This window comes from Squalius cephalus, assembly GCF_949319135.1.
Source record: "Squalius cephalus genome assembly, chromosome: 23".
Lineage (NCBI taxonomy): Eukaryota > Metazoa > Chordata > Actinopteri > Cypriniformes > Leuciscidae > Squalius > Squalius cephalus.
The window spans coordinates 27,626,609-27,649,084 of record NC_137144.1 but is presented as its reverse complement, the minus strand read 5'-3'; the positions used below and the strand labels follow the sequence as shown (position 1 = coordinate 27,649,084).

Below are 22,476 nucleotides of genomic sequence, written 5' to 3'. Positions count from 1 at the left end.
CTGCTGTTCATTATCTCCCTCCCGGCAAGAGCGTCTCTGACCTTCTGCTGTTTCGCATCTGTGTGTGTTCTATCATCCCACTACAAAGAGACCCGCTCTGTCAAGATACTTAGACAAACCGACAACAGATGACACATCCACTGTGAAGACACCACAAAGACAAATCAACAAGAAAAGCATAATACACATTTCGTTCTGTAACCTTTACGGCTTCTTTACACCAGGTAATGACAGGAAGAGGAATTTACTTCAAGCCATTCTGGGAAATGAAGTGTTCTTACACCATGTTCCACAGAATTCATTTATGAAGTATTAGGGATGCATTATATCTCAGCCACCATATCGGTATCGGCCGATATACGTTAATTTTTAATGTTAGCTAGCTATTGTTATCGGCCTAATAAGATTTGGCAGATATACTAAATACTAAAGAAGATGTATTATGTCCTTCAGCTGAGACACTTCAGATGTGCACTGTTCAACATGATGGTTTTGAATTGCTTGAAATATGATTGGAATCACTTCAAAGAAGGAAAACACAGATCAGTGCAACATGTGCACCAAGTCTGTCATATCGGCTACATAAAATTATAATGAGAACTTTATAATTGTGTGCTTGTGTCATGGCTTTTAATGGGGAGACTTTTGTTTTTTTAATCAGGCTCTCAAAAATTATATACAAATTTGGATTTAGATTTATCAGCCAATATATCGGTTATCGGCTTTCAAATATAAAGCATTATCGGTTATCGGTATATACATTTACATTTTACATTTATGCATTTGGCAGACGCTTTTATCCAAAGAATCGAATCGAACCCATGACCTTGGCATTGCAAGCGCCAACGCGCTACTGTTTGAGCTACAGGAAAGCTGGATATATTTTGGATATATTTTGCTACATATATTTTGGTATATATGCCATAATGTTCATATCGGTGCATCCCTATTAAATACGATGAAATTCATAAAGTAAATACAAATTAATAAAGGTGGAATTTCAATCTGTCCAGCATCTGGTTTGGACCCTCAGGAATTTAAAATTGAAATTTAAAAAAAAATTGTGAATGGCACACAACCCTTTTGTAAAACATCCGATTTTTCATATAAAGTGGTGCCGGGATGACGTCAAAACCAAGAAGACTAATTCCCTCAAATGGTTCCCTCAAGATTTTCCTATGGGTTTTATAATGGGGTTTTTCAATTTATGAGTGAAATAAGGTCAGTGGTAAACATATGTTGACGATACTTTGACGTTTTGTTCTACAACACACATTTTTAAAAAGTTTTCTTCTTGGTGACAGACTCGCAGATATGCTATGCATTTATACATTTATAAGACGGTTTTATCCAAAGCGATTTCACAGAAATTCAAGTACAATACCCAAGAGCACAGGGATACAAACTAGGGATGTGCACGAATATTCAAATTTTTGATGTGTAATTATTATTCGAAAAATAAAATACTAGTATTCGAATTTTACAACGTTGCTTTGGCCGTTAATGCAATGAATCCATGATAAATCCCAAGCACTAACTCGCAGTTATAATTAAGTGCACTGGTTGGCGCTGTGGAGCGTGTTTAACAAGTGGATGGTATTTGATCACATAATGTCATTGTCTGCCTCGCGAAGTTTGGAATTGCTTAGATGAAAATTATATTACAAAATGGAAGTACTTTTAATCAAATTAATTAAAGGTATAATGGAGGATTTTTTACTTCCGGGTGGATCACCTATACTATTGGTCCTCCTAATTGTCAATCATTCTGGTGAATCAATCAAACTTATTCAAAAAGTGGAGAGGGCGTGTCTTATCTAAAATTCGGAAAGATCCTCCACTATACCTTTAATGAAACTGAGTTATCGTAATATCACCACCACAATGAGAAATCACATGAAATCCAAATAGCAGTCGACTGAGGAAAGACAGCTGTCCATTAACGACTGCAGGTAAACTCAGCTGTAGCGCTAGTGATCAGATATGATATCTTCTGATAGCAAAATGATTTTGAGACTTATACTTCCTTTAAGTTTCGTTGAGGGAGACTGGATTAAGAACAGAAAACCCAAAGTGCTTTTAGAAACTTCGCTTAGCAAACCGTTATCTTTGTGTCTCTGCAACGTCTGTCAGCGCAACGGGTTTTCTCACTCGAGCAAGTGGATATTATTATTTTTCTCAACATGAACGTGAAACAATATAAACACGATAACCATATGCTGACTCGAGAGCATACGTTCTGTACGATAACTGCGCAGTCTGCTTTATTAGCGTTTTTTTTTTCGTTCGCGCTGCTTGAGCTCAAATGCTTTTGTTCTTTATATTTTTTGTTTACACATATTGTTTAATGTTTTCAACTAAAAGAAAACGTTATGATATATAGTAAGCTTGATGTGTATATTGCCTAATTGTAAGCTTGCTCAGAAATGCCGACAAAAACGAAAAAAATTAAACGTAACTTTTCGTCTTTCTCGTTAAATGTAATTTAAATAAACGAATATTCGAATATTCGATTTTTATGAGCCCAAATATTCCAATACAATCTTTTTGAAAAATGCCCATCCCTAATACAAACCAGCCCTACCGGCCAATTATTTCGAAATTTTGGAATTTTGCTAGCCATTTATTTACAAAAATAGAACACTGGCGCATTCTTCGGAACATCAGAACGTTTCTGTAACTCCTGAAGGCAATTCGACTAAAGAGGTTTCCCACCAGCCAGCCAGCTGTCTTCTGGATCGACTGAAGTCATCCCTTCAGAGACGACAGACACAAACAGGAAGATTCCTGTGTTCAACCAGCAACCTCCCAGCAGGCTTTGTTCAGTCGCCTCCACCCTCGCCTCTGCGTGACCCAGCTCAGAGGAAGCGTATAATTGTCTTCCCCCCCACAGGGAATGTGCCAGGAGCTCATAACAATGACTGAGAGGGCATTTCACTCACACGTCTGATCTGACGCTAAAGCTGCTTCAACTTCACAATGGAGATCTGAAGAGGGAAGCAGAACTGAGATGCTTTAATGATCCCAGAAAGGAAATTTAGCATATTAAAAACATCCTCAACAAGAAACAATCCTAACTTTTATAAGTTTTAGTTCCTGTAGTAAACAGTAGGGATGCACTGATATGAACATTTTGGCCGATACCGATAACTCTTTATATTTGAAAGCCGATAACCGATATATTGGCCGATAAATCTAAATCCACATTTTTATATAATTTTTGAGAGCCTGATTACAAAAACAAGTCTCACCATTAAAAGCCACATTTTAAACACACAATTATAACGATTTTCTCATTATAATTTTATGTAGCCGGTATGACAGACTTGCTGCACTGTGACTGTATTTTCCTTTTTTGAAGTGATTCTAATCATATTTCAAGCAATTCAAAACCATCATGTTGAACAGTGCGCATCTGAAGTGTCTCAGCTGAAGGAAATAATACATTATTAATCAGCTTTAATATATCAGCCAAATTTTCTTATCGGGCCGATAACGATAACACCAAAAATGATCATATATCGGCCGATACCGATATGGTGGCCGATATATCGGGCATGCCTAGTTAATTTGTTGCCAAATCAGGAATAAATGCAGTAACACTAATCAATGCCAACGAGTTCTGGGAAATCTGGTCCCATTATAGCGCACGGAAGGATTCATCGATCTCCACATGACCACAAGACATGTGCTCAACATCTGAAAACAAACCCTCAATGCAGAGACGGCAGCTTGATAGATCAATATTCATGATATACTGTACAATGATAGTGTTGCTGATTTAAAGTTAAGCAGCAAATATTAGTAGCAATTGGTTTAAATCACAATCAAGTCTTTGAATCAGTTCAAATGGTTTATTTCGATGAATCAGAAACTTGTGTCATAACTCAAAAACGTTTAGTCCCTGTGACATTTAAAACTTAAAGTGTTTGAAGATAAATATTGTATTGGTGCAGTAAAAATCATTGTGTTGATTTCAACTATTTCAACTATTATCACCCAACTCTTAGTTAAATACGTAAAGCATGTCCAACTTTATCTGCATTCATACAGTATATTCATATGCTAATATATACTACACAGCAAATCTCAATTGCTTTATTGTTTATATCATAGCAAATTGTAAACTATATTTTCGCCCAGCTCTAATCAGCGAAATGCATCTATAAGGCATGAAGATATGAAGATTTTATAAACCTTAACAGCATGATTTTCTGTACTTTGAAAAGCACTATACAAATAAATCTGACTTGACTTTGAATATTTTGAACTGCTTTATATTTTGAGGTATATAATATTGCCAAAGGCTAAAAAACGTAGAGATATAGGCTAAGCCAACACTGCGAAAGAGAAAATCTCACATGTTGTTTGTCTTTTTTTGTCAGCAAACCGCCTCTGAGTCAGGCAGGACTTTGAGGCCGTGGGGGAGGAGACGGATAAAAGGATCTTTATGGCGGGTTTGAGAGAAACAGAGAGGAAGGCTGGGAGCCAAACACAGATCCGCTCTAGTGGAGCAGATTCACTCGTGACGGCAAATGCCGCAACGGTCTCAACATTTCAGTCAAAAATCATCACCAAACTCGTGCACTTTCCAAGCTGATTTTGATGGGGAAATGAGTAGATGACATATTAGGCATCGACAGCGGTGTGACATGATAATCATGTAAAGCGTTTTCAAAATCTTGAGCACGGATCAAATACAAATACAGAAGCAGTCAACAGAAGCATTACAAAACCAAGACCTACAGGCATGATTTAAACTTGTGCATGTTGGCCATTTTGAATAAGAGCTTGACAGATAAATCAACCGAGTACTCAAGCGGTCAGAGAAGAGGAGAAATCTGGGTATTTGGGTCAAGCATCGAGCGACGGGGCCAAAGAACTGCAAACGTCCTTTCAAGCCTCATGAAACGAGATTGAATGAGCTGCCATTCCAGAAGTGAAAATCACAGCTACTGCAACCTAAAGCCTGGTGAGCACACTACCTAGACAGCACTTAAAGCATAATAGTCTGTTCATGACTACTTTAGAAGTCAGCTGCCTATGTAGTCAATCACAGAATGCATTGCAACAAATGTCAGTGGGAAAGTTCAAGATGGAGGAATTGGATAGCATTTGTTTTCTCTGTCTCCATCATAAGCCGCGTTTCCATTACAGATTTGCGCAAAACTTTTGCGATATTTTCTAAACATCGATAAAAAACGATTGCGAAATGACGCCGTTTCCATTAACCGATGTTATGAGACTAAAATGTAGATTACAAAAATCAAAAGTCATTACAAAAATCATGGCCACGGATGTTGGTAGGTGTGCGTATATCTCAGCCACTAGCCCTTCTAGAGCTGGGTAAAAAATATCAATTTCTCGATTTTAATCGATTCTCATTTTTACGAACCGATATCGATTCCTAAATCCCAAGAATCGATTAGTCATCCTGTTTTCAGTTGATGAATGAATGGAACAATGTAGCGCGCATCCCATCCAATAAATCACAATAATCATTGTGCTTTGGAAAGACGTCAGTAAATCAGCTTGTAAACAATGTCATGTATTGTGATTTACAAAACCAGATCCAGTGACCATAAATTCGTTAGTCAGCGAGAAAAATTAACTCTAGAGAGGAGCATTTTGCTTTACATTAGTATTACATTTTTAATATTCTTCAATTTTTAATGCATGTTTGAATAAATCTGGCAGGTTTTTATGACAGCCACCATTTAAATGTTTATATTTCATATAACTTTATTATTATAAAAATAAATAAAAGTATAATTTAAGTGTTTGTATACAAATCAGCTAATTTTTACCTTCAATATTATAGTAGGCTAATGAAGCCTATAGGCTACCACTGACTCCCATAGTTTACAGCATTAGTGAAGAGATTTGTTTTCCTTGAGAAAATTTGGCATGTATTGAACCTGATATCCAAAATAATCAATATTGAATCGAAATCGAATTGCAAACTTGTGAACCGAAATCGAATCGAATGGTGAAATGTGTGTCAATACCCAGCCCTAAGCCCTTCATTTTAATCGAAGGAGAAGTAGGCGAGTTTTCCAAGCATTAATGGCAAGGAAAAGCCCCTTATACTTATTCTGGGTGTTTCTCCCTCATTTCTGCTTCAGGGTCTTGATAAATTGTGGCATGGTTTAGAATCCAATATGATCATCAGGATGCTACGTCTACATTAATCCGGAAACATGTGAAAACAGCGTTTTCGTTTAAAAAAAACGCTGTCCGTCCACACTGGCGTTTTCAGGTGTTTTTCGGCGTTTCAGTGTGATAAACTTTTGGAAAACGTTAAATTCACCTTTACTGCGCATGCGTAAAACCTCATAAAAGCTCACTGAGATGATACAGACGGAAGAATAAAAAAAAAAAAACACGTGACTTTGAATGTCATTTAGTGCTCCAGCTTTGAAGCTGTAAAAGCAACAGTGGATAATTCACCTCAGATCTTCCAATTAAACAAATGGGAACAAGAACGTTCAAACTGTGAACAAACAAGTGTATTCTTTGACAAAGATTGTTTTAGTAACTCAGCCTATGTATTTTTAATAATGTTTAAATGATGTAATATTTGTGAATTTGATTATGTACTTTTCCATTTTCTTGCGAGTGCCATCAAGATGACTCCAGAGAGCCACGAGACTCTGCCCACACACTGTTTTGATTGGCTGACTCTGCCCACACGCTGTTCTGATTGGCTGACTCCACCCACACGCTGTTCTGATTGGCTGACTCCACCCACACTCTGTTCTGATTGGCTGACTCCACCCACACGCTGTTCTGATTGGCTGACTCCACCCACACTCTGTTCTGATTGGCTGACTCTGCCCACACGCTGTTCTGATTGGCTGACTCTGCCCACACGCTGTTCTGATTGGCTGACTCCGCTGTTCTGATTGGCTGACTCCGCCCACACGCTGTTCTGATTGGCTGACTCTGCCCACACGCTGTTCTGATTGGCTGACTCCACCCACACTCTGTTCTGATTGGCTGACTCTGCCCACACGCTGTTCTGATTGGCTGACTCCGCCCACACACTGTTCTGATTGGCTGAGGGTTTTGATTGATTTTGACGCATCTCGCAGTCGCATCTAGTGTGTGGACAAGCAAATTATTTGTCGCTGGGATCTTCTCGCATTGTATCTGGTTAGGACACGGTGTAAGTGCGGACAAGGCCTAACATGTCATCAGAATTCACAACCAGCTGCAGATGAAGTGCACTTAAACTGTTCAGTCTAGTCCAGGTGGAAAGTGATACGAAATCTGTTTCTTCCAATCCTTCACCTTTCTTCTCCACTCCCTCTCCATCGCTGTCACTTTCCTGTCAGTCATCGGGTTCAGTTGGCGGTCAGTAGATGCGAAAACCCTCTCAATCTAATTTCCTCCAGCAGTCTCTCTCCGCTTCACCTAAATTACCCTCCGCTGACAGCCGAATGAGAGTCTGAAGGGGGACGGTGTCACCTGGGTCCTCAAACATCACCCTTTCACATCTCATTTACATGCATCGAGTTTCCCAAACGCTACAGTTGGTCTCTGCGCCTGATTGTTGTGGAAAGTCTTTAAGGCACAGAGGGAGTTCAGAAAACGTTCGCTCCGGAGAACATATGCCAGATCACAACCGGTTTATTTACACTCTAATTAGAACAATCCCTCGAGGACAGAAGCAAGAAAACTCTTGGAGGAACGGCATTAGTTTGCGCACGTTTTCGGATAGGTTCCTCTAGCTAATCTAGCAGATCAAGTTCCTGTTAAGAAAGAACGAGCGGTGACGGTAAAAACACAGAGACACCAACCGGACTGAAGTGCAAACACATCTGGCCCACGCTTGCTGATTAATCACGGCAGGGAGATTATCAAATCGCAAATTAAATAAATGCAAATGTATATGCGCTGCATGTTTCAGAGTAAAGCGTGGCACTGTGTTTCGTCAAAATAAAAGTTTTGTGGTTTAACGTTCGAAAATGAAGAAATTAACTAAGCCATAAATATTAGTATTTTAATTATGCCGTTATGTACAACAATAATATTATTATTATATTAATTTTATTAAAAACTACAGTTTTTTAAATTTTACAGTGAAATATTAGTGTTCTTTCTTATTTTGTTTTTATTTAGTAATAATAATAATAATAATAAATATTATAAATAATTTAATAATAATAATAATTATAATAATAATAATAATAATTATTATTATTATTATTATAAATATTACAAATAATTTAATAATAATAATACTAATTATTATTATTATTATTATTATTATTATAATTATAATTATAATAATTATTATAATAATAATAATAATAATAATAATAATAATAATTATTATTATTATTATTATTATTATTATTATTATTATTATTATTATTATTATTATTATTATTATTATTATATAGCTATATTGATATACAATTACAAAACTCTGGCCAAATATGCAGCCCTACAAACAAAAATAGCTATTTTTATCAGGGGAAAAATAAATAAAATAAAATAGGAAAAACATGCTTGCATTGGAAAGATTGATGCACATTAATAATGACAAATCTAAGATAAAACCTGGGGACAAATCTGAGAACATCTTAAGTTAACTGATGAAGTGCATTCATAGCCAATGACCCATTAACGCCAAAGTTATTAGTAATGTAATCTGAATTCATTGATAATGTATTTAATGTTGTGCCTAACGTTTTATTTGTACACACATACATATATATATATATATATATATATATATATATATATATATATATATTCTAATGCTGGGCAAAGATTAATCACATTCAAAATTATTATTTTTTATACATAATTTATATTATATACAAATATAAATATTTTATATATAAACACATTTTTCTCAAATATATACATGCATCTGTGTATAATTATATATACAAAATAATTATACACAGTGTACACACATATTATGTAAACAATCTTTTATTTTGGATGTGATAAATCGTTGCCCAGCACTAATATATTCATAGGATTAAGTGACTCTGCAACATTTACGAATTTGTATCCAGCTTCAGCTTTACCTGTCAAAGCATCATTTGTCTTTGTATGCATTTGTCCCGCAAATATTCTGTTGTTTTGTCATAGGTTAATTAATTTCTATTATAATAATTTATATCATTGTCATTGTTCTGACAGTTAAAAGAAAAAGCAAAAACGCTAAAATAAACGTATTTTAAAAAAAATCAGTTGACACTTTTCCCCCATATCATGCAGCCCTACTTGTAGAGTTAAGCATGTAGTATGAGTTTAAGTATGTGCTTCTTTAAGGTCCTGATCCAGACGAGACATATCTCAACATCAGTGCGGGAAGGAAAATAAACTATTTAGTTGAGCTGGCGTGATGAGTGCTAGTGCATGACAGCTCGAGTCCTGCAAACATGGCAGCCGTGAGCGTAACCACCGAGATCACTGGTTTCTCTTCATGCTAAGAACACAGAAGCGCTCCTGGGACACTCCTGATCTGCAGTGCATTTTCAACTAATTAACTTCTACAAAATTAATATGCTTTGCACAGATTAAGCAAATGAATGTTTTGTAATTTAAGCCCGTTTTTCTGGACGGAAAGTTCTAGAGCGAAGACCGACAAACGAACTAATAGCACAAAACATCATCAAATGTGTTATTTTTTCAAATGTTAAATAGATTTTACAAAAATAATCAATTAATTTATTAGTAATTCAAACGTTTTATTGAAACATAAGTAAAACAATTTTTTTTTAAAACACCCTAAATATTTTTAATAAATTGACACTAGTTTAATATTAGACGTGACAAATTTACATTCATTCAAACCAAAGAAGTGAAATTATTTCAAATCAATGTACTTATTTGTGGTAATAATAAAGAAATGGACATCCTATAATCTCTCATTTTACAAAGCTTTCATTTTTATGACTTTATGATTACGTTTCAGCCATTCGCTGCTATTCTCTCTTAATGTTTTCTTGCAACAAAAAGCACTTTTAGCAGCCGAACAGCGCTGAGGTCTGAACGAGGATGAAAAGCCACCAGAAAAACGCAGACATGTTTTGACATCTCCTGAATGCAGACGCAGTCATGTGTCACGGCGCTACACCTCAGACAAACACATCCGCTCGTCAGCTGAGTATTCCTGCAGTTAGCAGGTGTGCATTTCACATCTTGATTGGTTCACGGGCGGCATCACATGACCGTGAGATGTGTTAGTGTAGTGATTATCAGGGTTCACAATTTTACTAATACATTTCCATGACTTCATGACGTTTGAGGCAAATATTCATGCCATAATGTTCCATGAAAGTCTACGTATATACATGTAAAATAAGAATAAAAATACGTTCAAATTTATCATAGCTTTTCTTAAATAAAATTAATCACTATTAATGCAATTTGTTTTACTTGCTATTTGTTTTAATAACGAGTATACAGTAGGGCTGGGTATTGACACAAATTTCGATTACGATTCGATTCAATATTGATTATTTTGGATATCAGGTTCAATACATTGCAAATTTTCTCAAGGAAAACAAATCTCTTCACTAATGCTGTAAACTATGGGAGTCAGTGGTAGCCTATAGGCTTCATTAGCCTACTATAATGAAGGTAAAAATTAACTGATTTGTATACAAACACTTAAATTACACTTTTATTTATTTTTATAATAATAAAGTTATATGAAATGTAAACATTGAAATGGTGGCTGTCATAAACTTTCCAGATTTATTCAAACATGCATTAAATATTGAAGAACATAAAAATTATAATGAATATGTAATATGGTGCATATATTTAGCAAAATGCTCCTCTCTAGAGTTAATTTTTCTCGCTGACTAATGAGTTTATGGTCACTGGATCTGGTTTTTCTGAGGTAAATGTGACGTTACATGACATTGATTACAAGCTGTTTTACTGACGTCTTTCCACGGTTAAAACACTGATTGAGCGATAAGTTGTCCTCTATCTTTTAACACACTTTCAGAAGCTCATTCATGTTTATTTCGCGCTGTAACTGGTGTTATTAATGCGGAAGAGAAGATCATGTGCTTCTCGAGAGCTGAGCCAGAGCAATCTCACGCCACAGCGCCAAAATGGTAAATGTTTTTGAATTTCGTAAGAAAATGGATGTAATCTTAAGACTTTGTTTCATATCAATAGTAACAAAGCACAAAGATTATTGAGATTTATTGGACGTGATGCGCGCTACAATGTTACATTCATTCATCAACTGAAAACAGGATGACTAATCGATTCTTGGGATTTAAGAATCAATATCGTTTCGTAAAAATGAGAATCGATTAAAATCGAGAAATCGATATTTTTTACCCAGCCCTAGATATACAGTAAGCTGTGACTGAGGCCATCCTTAAAAATATTCTTGTTTGCCGTAACCCGACCGACCCAGTCAATTTAGGTCCGACCCAATTATTTATTTATTTTCCCTTTTAGTCCGACCGACTTGCCGATTGTAAACTTGAGTTAAGACCGACCGATTTTTTTTTACTCTTCAAACAACTAATACAAATGCAATAAAATGATATTAATTATATTTTATTGTGAATAAATAGGCCTACATATAGGCTACGCTCTTTCTTTTAAATAAAAACCCGTGGCGTCATCTATGATTATAAGGGCTGTGTAGGCTGTAGGCCTATACGAAATGAAAGCGAAATCGCGACACTCAGATCCACGAAAAATATGTTTTAGTAGGCTAATTCTATGAATTACACTGCGCAAACCAAAAGTAGGCTATTATACCCACCGGATGAAGAGGGATTGGCTCTCCACAGAACATAATTTATAGCCTATTCATTTTATTTTATTTTTCGTGTTCGCATTTATGAGGAAGAAACAATGTTACGGACGTGACCGCTCTGAAAGCGGCAATTAAAACTTCACAGAGATCTCAAACAGGCATTTAAAACACCAAATATTAAGAATGGGCATATCAAGCAAAATAAAATTCGATGATTGATCGAAAATTGTATCTCTCCCCCCACATGCTCACCGGCAACGCTCCGACAGTAAATTTCTCTGTAGGCTACTGTCTAATAGGCCTGTGTTGTAGCCCACAGTCATTAAAAAACGATTTAGTTTCATATTCATGTTTAAATAAAATAATATTCATTTTTTAAATTTCATGTTGATTATATGAAAAGTGAATAGCATGAATAAGATATGATCCCGAAAATATCGGAAGACAAATGGAGTAGGCAGACATGATTTTAACCACTTCATTAAGTTTGTTTTTGTAGAAAGTCTGTCTTTAAAGTGAATTTCGTTTTGTATTAATTGTATCTTAATTTTGATCAATGTTTCATCAACCAATTTCCTGTATTTAATAAATAAGAGGTAGGCTAAATAAGGCAATATAATCAGGACACGGAGTCGCCGGCGCGTGAACTGGAGCTGGTCTCTTAAATGAACCGAAACTCAGCGTATAAGCTACTTGCCTCACAGACCTGAGACATATATAGGCCTATATATAAAAAAGTATGAAATGTACACTTTTAAACAAAACAATTCAAAACGAAAGAAAACAGACTGCTCTCTGCTTATGTAAAGAAATGTGCATTTCTCTCTGGCGCGTTCACTACTGCGAAGATCGCGTCAGCATCGTCAACTTCATCTTTGACACAGAAAACACTTGTTTATTAATAAACAATTGAAATGTCTCCTTGATATATTTGACATACTAATAATCATTACTTTTCCCAGTTCTGACAGCTTAGGCGCATTATTGGCAGCGCTCCCGTTACATGAATAGGCCTATAATATTACCGCTATAATATTATTCTTTGGTGTTCAGTTTATACAGGTTTTCTAATTGTTATTTAATATATATATATATATATATATATAGCACGAAGTTCTGGAAAACTGTCAGTGAAGTCCCGATATGCAAATTTGACCAAAATTGTACATTTTTTTTTTTTACATCGAATCTCGAAAAAAAAAAAATAGACCGACCAACCGACCTTTTTTTTTATTTTTTTGCTGTTACGGCAAACCAAGATATTTTTAAGGATGGCCTGAATGAGGGGCATTTTGGCCTTTTTAAATTACAATTATCTCACCTAAACGTTTGCTCACTCTATGTAAATTCACTGTAAATTAAAAACAGATTAATCCTTAAAATTAAAGCTACAAGTTATTCAAGTCAAGAGCAGTGAGGGATGTTCTTTGTTTGATTAACATTAATGACAGAGTTCAGCAGGTTTATTAGGCTGCTGTCACTTTAAGAGCGAATGCACAGATCAAATATACTGATACACGCCTTTTCTTTCCCAACTATGGTCACTTAAGACATAACCGACTTTGTTTACGAGGTCAAAATGCCCTTCTTTGCATGTAATTGACCGTTCGCAAAGACCCGCCGCCTTTAGTTACTGTTGCTATGTCCGACAAGCCACGCCTCTCTCACACAGTGAAACACACATCGCGGAGCAGAGAGGACACTGACACACAGGACAGACCAGGGTACTTTTAATATGAAACAGTCTCACCTTTCAAATTCGGTAATTTTTTAAAGAAATTTAAACAATAAATACAGTTTTGTGTCTCTTTAATGTGTCTGACAGATCGCTCAGTTAAAGCGGCTCGTAAACCGATCATCTCTTCCTTCTAGTTCATTTATAGCATCAAATAAACATGAATGAACATCAGAAGGAATGTTGTTTTAACCACGGAAAGACGTCAGTACACTCCGTTTTTCAAGTTTATATCCTCCAACGTTAATCTAACTCTCCTGACCGCTTTGTCGGACAAAAATAGTGGATTCGGCGGATGGTGGATTATGATTGGTCAGATCGCCTGTCAATCAAACTCCCTGCGAAGGGTCAATTGGCCCTTTAAGCACAACTCAGTTTGGTATTCACAGCTTTATGTGCAAACAGAGTGTGAATGTTTACACTGGAAATGAAAATGCAAGATGTAAATTTCATCTATAAATAAATTGTCAATAAAGATTAACACCATCAGTTGCTTGGAGAAAGAAAACAGCCCATGCAAAAAATAACGGTGTAATTAACCCAGCCACTGCCTCAAATCACTCTCCTGATGTGTGCACTTCCTCGCTCTCCACATTCACAGCAGTTTAGCACATCAACACGAGGAGATCTCAGCACATCTGCAGCTGACGGAGGTACAATGAAAACAAACAGGCAACGGCACACAGATTAGCACCATCTGCAACTGACAAGGAGCTGTGCGTGAAGACGAAACGTTCCCGGGTACAAATTAAACACTTGTCAAGTGCCAAATGAGCAGAAAATGTGCTATGTCCAATGCAGACACCAATGCAGATTCCAATGTTAAATAGGCCTAACTATACATATTTTACTATAATAATAAATCACAATAAACAATTTTTCAAAGTGACCGACTGAGAAGTTCGGCTATTTCAAACAACACAAGTGGCAGAGCAAAGAAAATGTATTAAAATTCAACTACTAGCAATACAGAACGCTGTCTGGTCAATCACATCTAGGCTATAACCAGGGCCTTAATGAAAATTCACAATTCTCTATTGCAATTTCGATACCACAGCTAAAACTACTAGCTATAACTAGTATAAATTAAAAACATTATTAAAACAAGTTACAGAACAAATAATCAAATTACAAGCAAAAGCACAAATAAATACAATATAACAAAAATAGGATCTCACAGTAGTTTTCAGGTACATCATTTGATAAAGTAAAATACAGTCTTCACTGTATAAATTAAACATCCTTATTAATTAATCCTTATTAAAGTTACAACATTTATTCAGTCAAGAGCAGTGAGTGATTGTTTTCTTTGTCGTTTGATTAACATTAAAAAACACAGACAGCCGCAGGAATATTAGGCTACTGTCACTTTAAGAGCGAATGCATGATACTGATACTGTTACACATGCGGTTACTTTCTCAACAAAACAAAACTTAAACTGTTTACAGACTGCTTCCTATACTCACTATTTGACATAATTCTGTGTGAATTTGTCCGCTCAAGCACAAGACCACGTGAAAGAGAGCTCAGTTTAGTATTCACGCTCTGTCTGAGACGCGGCTTTCAGGGCGCACGCGATGTTTGTGCACACACACTTTACACACGGCGTGCGAGTAACGAAATGAGCTCTCCCTTTTACTTCATCTTGAAAATTGTCAAGGCGTCAACTGTCCAGAGCATCGTTCACATTCGTTCACGTTCATGCATTGTCAGAATTCATAAAAAATATTAGCGGCCAACTGGCGAGTGGGTCAATGAAGTATATGGATTTTCGACAGGCCAATTTTAAAATACAAAAAAAAAAAATAACACCTGTTGCAATTGTTCAAACATTAAAGATGTTGTGTACACCTAAATTCATTTAAAAAAATTTATTTAAATGATTTTAGTGTTTCTTCATCTAGATGAATTGTCCGTGATATTTTCAAATTCAGTCATAATTTACAGGCACAGAATTGGCCACCTAAACAAAACAAGCTAGCTTCCCAAAAAAGGTCACTATGAAATTTATAATAAAAATATAAATTTGTAGAAACAACTTTTTTTTTTAGGTCATACCACATGACATCCAAATGTGGCAACTACATACCAACCATTACAAAGGTTGTTTTTTTTTTTTCTCCAATTTGAGAGAATTACAAACCTGCTCGCTGCTTCCATGGGTAAATTGGTATATGATGTAACTTCCTGTGTTTGAATAGTTTTCAACATAAAAGTCCCAAAATGGTAGTTCCTTGATGGTCGCACCACATGACATTTCATAAAATGGACATCATCGGACAAAGTTTGTTTGTATATTATGATGGAAATATAAATACAAATGCTTTGAATTTTTTTAAAGGATTACAAAATATTTTGGAAAATCATGCCAAATAGTGCAGAAAATAAATCTGAATAGTAATTTCAAAGACGTTTTCAAAACAGAAGTTATGGCCGGACGGTCGCACCACATGATGTTTTGACACTTTAATTAACAAAAAAATAACAAATAAAGTAAAGATTTTTAAAAAGTTAAAGTGAGTACATACATGGGAGAGGTACTACAAATATACAGTGTCTTTTTATGCATTTAAACCCATTTTTGCCTGAAAAAATGCAATCGGACAGAAAATGTAGGCGTCACGTCATTGACCCGAGTGACACTGTTTCATACACTTGCCAACACCGATTTATACTCACATATGGCGCTTGGCGAGTGTCTACAACTGAATATTTAGAGCCCATTTGAAGCCTTTTTGGGGGGTTTAGCAAGAACTCAAAAGTAACAAAAGTCCATTGATGCATTGAAGCTACGACAAGAAAACTAATTTAAAAACCTTTAGGTGTAACCGCAAAACGCCAACAGACAAAGAAAACTCGGTAACACTTTATTTTAAAATGTCCTTGTTACATATGTTACATGTACTTACCATAGTAAATTATGCATAATTACATGCAACTAACCCTCAACCAAATCCCTATAGTAAGTACATGTAGTTAATTAATGTTACTCAGTACTTAAATGTATAATTATACTGTAACAATGACATTCAAATAAAGGGTTACACTTTATTTTAAGGTGTCATTGTTACAGTGTAATTATATATTTAAATGGTGAGTAATATTAAGCAACTACATGTACTTACTATAGGGATTTGGTTGAGGGTTAGTTGCATGTAATTATGCATAATTTACTATGGTACGTACATGTAACATATGTAACAAGGACACCGTAAAATAAAGTGTTACCAAATAAAGTGTAGCCGAAAACTCTTAACTGATGCTAAAACGCCATGAAACTTCCGTCAATTAGGCTATGGTGTAATCTTCAAGTAAGAGTCAATGAATACTGTACAGCGTGACCACAGATCGGCAGATATGGACTGTGGAATCGGTTACAAAAAAAACTCATCACTAGAAATGAAACTGAAACGAAAACACAATCGGCCCCCGACTGCGAGATGAAGACGAGGCCAAAACTCACTGCGGTTCTAGACAGTTACATTTATGAGGGGTGTAAAACCCTGACTCGGCGTTATGTAACGACTTGTACCGCGCCCGTCATTCAAAACACTCCTGGATCCGACGAGCAAACCGTTCGTCTTTCACTCTGCTAGAATCCACTTGGGTTCCCGCCAAATGGCAGCAAGATAACAAAATGTCAGAGCGAGAGAGAGTGACTTTGCAGACGTTATCCTGAGCTCACCTCACCGCAGGAAGAGAAATCCCCAGCAAGCCATTTATCTCCAGGAGGCTTTGTTGTGGATCAGGACAACTCCGACCGCAACTGCACCTGATGCCAAGAAGACTTCTGCTGGACACTGAATCAAGCTATGCTGAAGTTATCCATCAAACCACAGAATGGATGATCGGTAAAGGGTTTCAGTCCAAAAACCCATTTAAAAATTGGGTTAAATCGCTGTGACAGAGCTTTGATCAAACAGAAACAAGAGCAATACAATAAACTAACTGTATTTTATTATAATAATGGTAACACTTTACAATAAGGTTCATTAGTTAACATGAACAACACTTCTTCAGCATTTATTATTAACCTTAATTTCAACATTTACTAATACGTTATGAAAATCAAAGGTTGTGTTTGTTAGCATTAGTTAATGCACTGTGAACTAACATCAACAGCTGTATTTTTATTAACTAATATTAACAAAGATTAATAAATACTGTATTGATCATTGTTAGTTCATGTTAGTTTAATACTGAACCTTATTGTAAAGTTTTACCATAATAATTTTCCCAATGGCTATAATCTCAAAATGACCAACTGAGTTTCTAGTGACATAATTAAGTAGACAATGCTTGTAACGCAACTGAAGAAAGTGTCAAGGACAGAATAAAACTGCTGTGTAAATCCTGAATAAAGGCAGGTTATAAAGCTCAGATTTCAGGTGCTTTTCCTCACAAAGCCAGAAGCAATCCAGGGAAACTAGATCCAGAGTCAAACAACACAGAGTTTCGGTCACCGAAATGTGGAACTACCATAAAAATAACAGAAATCAGATCACCCTCACACTGATCAGTGTTCGAGCACAGCTCAAAGCGAAACTCATAAACCCTAAAAGCGTGCCGTTAAGTCAGGTACTTTCCAAACGCATTCATTTCTGGAACTGAATTCTCACATCCAGAACTGTGTGAGGTTTTCGACAGCGAGAAGTGAATTGAGAAAGTGAGTTGAAATGCATCCCTCTACTCAAACATTAGCACTTCCAGTTCGCGCAGTAGCGTTATGAGTGTTTTTATACTTACACTTGATCATCGCACTCAAAGAATAAAACCACACTGTCACTGTACAAGAAACCATTTCAGCATCAGAAACACTGCTCATCCAATCTTCTGCATGCTCTGCCTTTTAATATAGAGAACTCCATTAAAAACCCTCGATTGCAATAGTGCCATTAAAGAATTAAATAAACATGTGCACTGCGGGTTTCAGAGTTAACTCAGTCTCTGCATGTGATGTTTGTTTGGGTTTCTAATGAAGTGCATTTGGGAAATGCATATGAAATAGGGCTTTGACTCCGACCTTCGTTATTCGAAAATAATTCGAATATTTAAAAAAATAATGATATTCAAACGAATATTAGACATCCTTTAATATTCGAACCTGTAATGGGCATGTGTTTGCTTTTTCATTTCAGATTCCGAGGCTTTTTCACGGCTGGTGAAGTTGTGAATCGCGAGCTCATTAGCAAGGCTATGATTGGTCATCTGGGCTCCGCTAGGTGACGTTAGCGTCCTGGTTAGCGCCTATTTTGCATACCAAAACAATGGCCGCGCCAACGCCTACAACAACCACGCCTGACGAGGAGTTCGAAATCTACACTCCTGGCAATTTGAAAAGCAACGTGCGGCGCTACTTTGGGTTCCCAAAGAAACAGGGAAGAATCACGAGTAAGGACAAAACATTTTTTAATAAAAATAAAAAAAACAGTCGTGACAGTGTGTTTTTCTTCTGAAAACATCATTGCCTGCCTAATGACTGATACACTGCCCTCTGGTGGACAGAACATATACAACTTAAGTTTGATACCAATATAGGTCTGACTGAAGGCATTTTAATGGTCAAAATATTATTAATAAATATTCGAATATTAATAAACAAACAAACTTCGAATATGATTTTTGGGTAAAAGTCAAAGCCCTAATATGAAGTCTGACGCGCTTTGTGTTTCATAGCGAAGGGCTGCACTGTTTTCATGTATACGCATGTAGCGAAGGGATGCACGATATAAAGTGTAACGTATAACTATGAAGAATTATCGTATCGGCCAAAATCTTCACATCGGTGCATCCCTAATCTCTGCATAGACTATGCTGTGAGTTCGGGCTGCTTGTGACTAGATTTGTAACGTAAATCATTTATAAACCAACGCCAACACAGGAGAATACATCAATGTGTCTCTAAATATGCGAATTGTTGTATTAGCACCAAAAAAATTATCTGATTAATCGATTAATCGTCAAAATAATCGTCTACTCACCAAAATAATTGCTAGTGACAGCCCGAAATTGAAAGGTGCACATACTAAAGCTTGTGCTGTACTATGAATATAAAAGGGTTGTAAAGCGGCATAATTTCCCAAGACAATCTAAATGTTACAGTTGTGCTTTAATACATCTGGAACGCTTTAATCAATCATTTAGCATCCAAGACTGGAAAGAATATTTACAGTCTTGGAGCCTCAGCAGAACATCAGACTGTCTTTGGCTTTATTTCAGTGTGATATTTTGGCAGAAGCCGTTGTTTTGGACTTAATGGAAACAGACCCTGCCAAATGTCAAGAGACTGTAATTTGAGTGAATTGAACTTGATGATGTTACATTAGTCGTAATGACTCGAAGTCTGTGAACCTGCGGAGAAGCACCTCGGTCCACTCCGTCGACGCCAAGAGCTGGCAGACCTTGAATTATTAATGCATTTATGCAATTATTAATTATTAAAGTGTAAATGTTCATGGCTTTTCTCTGTGTGTGTGTGTGTGCAGCTGAATCTCTGATCATTAATGGAGAAAAAGTCAACGCTGGCTCACTTTCACAAAGATTTTGTGCGGTTTCAGGGCAGAGATGAGGAAAGACACTCGAGGGATGATTCTGCCCTTCAGCAAACTAAACAGGACACAATAATTACTGCAGTAGGAAGACAAACTGACACCGAAACACATCAAGCTGCCGTTTTTCCTGATAAATGACCCTCGTTCCACTGCTTTATAAATGCACTGCTGAAACCTGAGAGTTTTCAATCTGTGTGTGTGTGTGTGTGTGTGTGTGTTTTCTCTGTTCACCCAACAAAGACAATTCTGCCATCAAAACATGCACGACTTTTCTGAGAAATGTCGAATAACGTACCAGTTGCTTTTTCCCCAGAGTGCAACAGTCACGCTCCAGAAGTAAAAATCCCATTAATTCCTCAGATAACTTATATAAAGTGTGAGACAGACCTGCTGTGAGCGGTGAGATCGTTAACTGATGGTTTGCTGAAGCCACCGACCCAAAATATTTCAACTTATTTTTTTAATGTTTAATGTTAATGTAATGTTTAACAGCTAAATTCCTTTTGAAAAACTACATTACCCATAATTCTACACAGAAATCTCCAATTCACCCCAATAAAGCAGTGAATTTGATGCAATACATGTATGATCAATAGTTTTAGTTTTATTTGATTATATAAATGCTTCATGGGATTTCCCTTTTTAGCTCTTGTACCTTTGTCTTTTCGTTAAATTTGCAAACTTTTTGGCTGTGCAATTATCTTCTTTTTTTTTTTTATCCACACAGGAACGATATTTTCGAAAGCAAGGATGCTGAAAAAAGCTTCAAAAAGCTCACAAAAGCATCATACCAGTATGACTTAAGGGACACCAAAGTCATGGGTTCAGTTCTCAAAGGAAAGCATGAAACTCATAAAATCTATTCCTTCAAGTCAATGTTAGTCATTTTAGATAAAAGTGTCTGCCAAAAGCATAATGTAAGACAATGTCTTATAAAGTCATGTGATAAATTAGGGTCTGTTCCTCATAAAAAGCTATCATATGACTTCACACTTATTGCATGAGTCGATAGACTACTGATGTTTTGGTGCAAGGTGCAAATCTTCACCTTTTTGTGTTCAACAGAAGCCATAGGGTTTGTAACAATACGAAGGTGAGTAAATGAAGAAACATCATTATCAATAGCATTATAGGCTCATTACTGAACTGTTGCGTCACTGCAATGTCAAATCCAGAACGCATTGACAGCATTGCCAATGATGCGCTTCTGTTATCAAACATTTTAGTGAACTGAGCAAATATTGCAGCAAACATTTTATACATTTTGCTATCATTGAATTGCAATGAAGATATCAACCACCGTCTGCTCTCACAATCTCCCATTAAAAGTCATATCAGTCACTAAAGATACCATGGTACTCTAATGTACTGTACACCACCTCACAAAAAGTGCTGTACCATGGTCCCCTTATGATGACTTTTTGATCGATATGATACTAAAATTATGCATCATTGTATTTAAATGGTACTTCCAAGAATACTACAAGGTACATGTCCAAAAACATGGTAATAAAACATTACTATCATTAGACGCATAACAAATGTGTTAATACCACGGTACTACCATAATACGTGTCAAAAAGCATGGCAATACCATATAGTACATGTCCAAAAAATGGAAAAACCACGTTACTATCATAATACGTGTCCAAAAGCATGGTAATACCACAACAATACTATCATAGTACATATAATAAAGCATGATAATACCACGGTACTATCATAATATGTGTCCAAAAGCATGGTGATACCATGGTACATGTCCAAAAACATGGTAATTTCCACAATACTATCATAGTTCATGTCCAAAAGCATGGTAATACCACAGTAGAGTACTATCATAATACGTGTCCAAAAGCATGGTGATACCATGGTACATGTCCAAAAACATGGTAATACCACGGTATTATCATAATATGCGTCCAAAAGCATGGTAAAACCACAATACTATCATAGTTCATGTCCAAAAGCATGGTAATACCACAGTACTATCATAATACGTGTCCAAAAGCATGGTGATACCATGGTACATGTCCAAAAACATGGTAATACCAGGGTATTATCATAATATGTGTCCAAAAGCATGGTGATACCACAATACTATCATAGTTCATGTCCAAAAACATGGTAATACCATGGTACATGTCCAAAAACCTGGTAATACTATATGTTACATGTCCAAAGACATGGTACTTGTTTGTAATGTCCTACCATGGTATTACCATGGTTAAGAATGTCCATATTCAAGCATTATGGCACTTAATATATTCAAAGACACTTCAAGAATACCATAATACTGCTATATGACTTTGTGAGGAATACAGTGAGTGAATCTTGTCTTTCTTTTCAACACACACGTTGTTTAGCCGCTTTAGCTTTTGTAAGCACGAGTTCATCACACACACACTCGAATAACTGATCAAACCGTCAC

The 22,476-nt window shown here is 36.2% G+C and overlaps 1 protein-coding gene across 2 annotated transcripts in view; it reads right to left on the bottom strand.

Moving 5' to 3' along the window:
* znf609a (zinc finger protein 609a) overlaps nucleotides 1–22,476 on the bottom strand; it is a 113,020-nt gene that overhangs the window by 89,539 nt on the left and 1,005 nt on the right. The gene's annotated exons all lie outside the window — the stretch shown is intronic.